The sequence below is a fragment of the Chelonoidis abingdonii genome, chromosome 2 (assembly GCF_003597395.2).
Source record: "Chelonoidis abingdonii isolate Lonesome George chromosome 2, CheloAbing_2.0, whole genome shotgun sequence".
NCBI lineage: Eukaryota > Metazoa > Chordata > Testudines > Testudinidae > Chelonoidis > Chelonoidis abingdonii.
Window position 1 is genome coordinate 220833533 of NC_133770.1, and position 4809 is coordinate 220838341.

Below are 4809 nucleotides of genomic sequence, written 5' to 3' on the forward strand. Positions count from 1 at the left end.
ACACAGTCAGAGGGAGAGGGCTCTGGCCCTTTGGGGCGAGGGCCGAGCAACACACAGTCAGAGGGAGAGGGCTCTGGCCCTTTGGGCAGGGCCGAGCAACAACCAAATAGTAGCTGTGGGGGTGAAGGGGGATACTGCCCACGGCCTACGGGTGGCAGGTGGGACAGGCCCACCCACTCCTCTGCGTTCCAGCCCGGACCCTAGTAGCGGCCGTCCGCCTAGTGTGCAAGTCAGTGGGGATCCAGCCCGAAACACACTGACAGAGTGCTCGGGGGGATCCTAACCGAAACACACTGACAACGCGGTCAGTGGGGATCCTGACCGACACACACGGTCATCGGCTCGGGCCTTCTGCAGCTTGACTGTGTCAGCCGCCCGGGCTACTTTCCATTCCCCCTTCGCGGCCTACCTGGTCCGCCGGTCGTCGACCGTCATGGGCTCCTCCCAGTCCGGGTCAGGGGGTAGATCCGGTAGTACCTCTGGGTAGCCGGGCCAGGTCTGGTCCGGAGGTCCCTCAGGCCGTAGTTGGGGCGAAGGGCTGGTATTCCGCAGCAGGTCGTGGTGCTGCGGGTCGTTCCGGCAAGGCCTGGTCCTGGTCTCGGAGCTCGGCAGCCTCCCACGGACAAGGGTCGTCCAGCACATCTACTCTCGCTGGCTCTGAGCTCCATCTGAAGGCCACGCCCGCGTTTTATACTCCGGGTCGCCGCCTGACCCTTTGAGGGGCGGGCTCTGCCCGAAGTTCCGCCCTGGGGGAAGATGGCGGGCTCAACCCTCCCTGTGGAGGAGGGGAGCCACACCGCCTCGCTACAGTCACTTCTGACTAATACCTAAAATCTGATGTTTGTACTGTGCAAACTCAGACGTTGGCTACCAGGAGAGGGGTAGTAATTGGTCCCTGAAGGCTTAGCCTAGAGGAATCAGGTTCAGCTGGACAGGGGTTAGGAGGAACTAATCAGGTTCAGCTGACTCCAGTTGCTGGTGACCTTTTTAAAACCTCCCTGGCAGGGAAAGCAGTGGGGGGAGAAGGAGAGAAGACAGAGTAGCTGTCAGCAAGTCCAAGGCAGGGCCCCACTGACTCTGCCGTGTCCCAGTCCACTCCACAGGGACCGAACGCCCAGACAGTGGACCGTGGACCCGAAGGACAGGACCCGGTGAGAACAGGACGAGGCCGGTGTGGCTCCCCTCCTCCACAGGGAGGGTCGAGCCCCGGCTTCCCTCGTCACATGAACCTCAAAAAAATTCACTTTATTTTGAATGAGGACCCTGTAGTTTGGTTGTTTAGCTGAACCTTTTCTTGAACTATGTGAATCTCTTGAAACTGCAAAGTTAGACCAGGCCAGTTAGACATGAAATCTATTGTGACAAAGCTTTCATGTGAAATTCTAGCAGTGCTTATCTCTGGTTGGGCTAGACACATCTGCTTTTCTTCTAGAGTAATCTGGATATTTTTGAACCTCAGACAAGTTTTGGATATAGGTCGGTTCTTATTTCATTCATATTTCACCTCTTCCTGATTTGAAATCTAATCTGGTTCTAACTGAAGACAGTTTCTAGATTTTCAAGGGTCATTATGTTAATCTGTTCTGATCTCTTGCATAACACAGGTCATAGAACTTCACCAAATTTCTCCTTTAAAGCCATAACTTCTATTTGATCTATAACGTCTCCTTGAGAAAGATATCCAGTTTTGACACACAAACTAAAAGGAACACAATTCACGACAGTGATAAACTCCCATTGATTTCAATAAAAGCCGAAATAGGCCTTAGGGTGTGAGAGGTTCTGAGTATTTCCTGGGAGGCGGTAAGCCATGTGTAGAATAAAGACAAAATAAGATAAATATTGATTGTCTCAATGCAACCACTGTCACACTCACATAAATTAAAAGATATATGGGGGTTTTTATGGGGGGAGGGATAGCTCAGTGGTTTGAGCTTTGGCCTGCTAAATCCAGGATTGTAAGCTCAATTCTTGAGGGAGCCATCTAGGGCAAAAAAATAATTGCAGATTGGTCTTGCTTTGAGCAGGGGGTTGGACTAGATGACTTCCTAAGGTCCCTTCCAACCCTGATACCCTATGATCAACTTCTATTTCTATGGATTTTTGAAACAGAAATTTATATTTTAAAATTGTGTATTTGTGCTCAAAAATTTCACCTTGGGACAAGTTCAAAGAGTGTGGATCAAAACATCTTCTCAAAGCTTCAGCGTAGGTATTGTTGCCTATTACTCTGGTCTTCTCACATCAGCAGAACTCCAATTGATACCAGTAGGATACAAGCTCATCTAGGAAGAGCTGATGATTGTAACTGGGATCTACTGCGGGATCTGAAGGAGAATTTTGCTGTAAGAATTACGGCATGTGCATACTTTTTTGTTTTCCTTTAAAAGAGAAAGCTTTGTCTAAACTTAAACAAATAAAATTGGGTAAGTAATTAGTGCATGATATTCTAATTGCTCTGGTAGCTCTGAAGGGAAAAATGAACTATGCATTTATTTACTATGAATTTATGATTAAATAATTATGCATGTTCTAGCCATGAGAGCTTTGCAAGAGGCAATTCCCATTTGTTTTATATGATTTCTTTATTGATTTTATGGCATTAAATATGACAGGGAAATTATTGAAAAAATATGTGCTAAATTCCCTATTCCCCAATATGAATGAAAACATGTAAACATAAATTAATCCCTAGTATATGTCATATATAATCTTATTTGCAGTTTAATCCCTAATTGATCCTGCATATATAGTACAGATGGTGCATTTTGGATGGTTTAGGCATAACAAATCCTGCATCTCAGCAGGGGGCTAGAGTAGGTGGCCCTTGCAGTCCCTGCTAACCCTATGGTCCCATGATTCTATAGCTATAGAACTAACATTAAAATAACCATTTCTGGGGCTAACCCTCAGGGTTATTAATCAGAGGTATTTATATACTCCCTGCACATTTATTTTAGCTTAAATATGTTCAACAACAGAATAAAGACAGATCTACAGTGTTCCTATAAAATAGAATGTACATCTTAGTAAAAAACCAACCCATTCTGTCCCTTATTCTGAAAATTGTTTTTAATTTGTGACTCTTTTGGGGGAATCTCTTGTTGCTATATTCTGAGATTGGACAGTCTCAGAATGAGAGAGCTGGGATTTTGCCATAGCAATAACTGTGATACATCCTGGTTAGGCTACTGAAAATGGGAAGGGGGGAAGCCAGGCATTTTACCTCAATGATGATTTCTGTATTTGCAGGAGCAAATATCCTGATGGCCCTTTGAAGAGCAAAAATGGATGGAGATAGCCATCCAAGGTCCCAGAAAGGGAGTAGGTATTTCAAGTCACTATTCCAGGCTGAAATTCGTACCAGGTAAAATTGGCACAGCAGCCTATTAGGAATGGAGACTGGGTGTGGAAAAACAGGATCAGGATATTTTAGGATAAGAGTTGCTGGCTGGGGATAGAGGATCCCAAACCTTTTGCCAACCTGCATTTTCTGCAAGGTTCAGTAAACCCTAGTGAATTTCTGATTCACTTCCAAAGCCAACCGTTGGTGCACTTAACCCTGGATTTGGATATAGATGTGCCCATTCTGCAAATGCTCAAAAAGAATTCTTTTTTAGAGTAGCAAAGAAATAAGTGACAAAATATTGATACCACAAGTAAGTCTTTCACTGAGAATGTTTCTCTCCCATTTTTAGTATGCCAGGAGAGATTGTTTGGATAGTTTCTATTTTAATTTGTGTGTGAGTGTATTTGTGTGTGAGATAGAGAGCAAGAGCGTAAGACTTTTTTAGGGAAAGACAGGACAAAGATATATTTCACATTTAGTTCAGCAAATGCTTTGCTCCATGGTCGTTTTTATTCATGGTAGGAACTACAGTCTTTGTCCAGTTGTAGTGAAAGTTCTGTCTCTCCTACTGATGAGCCTCCTTAAATGCCTGATAGTTTCAAGGTTCCCCTGGAATGTAGCTGTGGTGGAGGTCATGAAGGAAAAAGCCTTTTCTTAGGTAGCTGGGGCCAAACCAATGGAGGGATTTGAAAATCAAGACTGAATATCAATATATGCAGTGGGAAACCAGTGCAAGAGCCGAGTATCAGTGATATTTCCATGGTGACCCTTAGTTGTTTGGCACAGTGATCTCCAAAGTGGAGTGCGCACACCCCGGGGGGGCACAAGAGGATCCTTCGGGGAGTGCGCGGCAGGAGAGGCGCTTTTTTATTTTTTTTGCTTTGGCAGTTCAGGGGGGAGTATGAGCAGCTTTTTTTTTTTGTTTTTTGCTTTGGCAAAAATGGTAGAGCAGGTGCGGCAGGGGGTGCATGCTGAATTTTTTTTTTTTTTGCTGATAGGGGTGTACAATCAAAGTTTGGAGATCACTGGTTTAGCAGATATGGCCTTGTCATAAACAGACAAGTAAGAGTTAATAGCACAGAAGTACTTCATGTCTCTTTGACTGTAAAGGGTTAACAAGTTCAGTAAGCCTGGCTGTCACCTGACCAGAGGACCAATCAGGGGACAGGATACTTTCAAATCTTGAGGGAGGGAAGATTCTGTGTGTGCTGTTAGTTTTTGGTTGTTGTTCTCGCTGGGTTCTGAGAGGGACCAGACGTGCAACCAGGTTTCTCTCCAATCTCTCCGATACAGGCGCTTATAAGTTCAGAATAGTGAGTACTAGGTAGATAAGGTGAGTTAGGCTTATGTTTGTTTTCTTTATTTGAAAATGTGTATTTGGCTAGAAGGAGTTCAAATTTGTATTTTGCTGAAAGGAATTTAATTTGTACTTGTATACTTAGGCTGGGAGGGTATTCCCA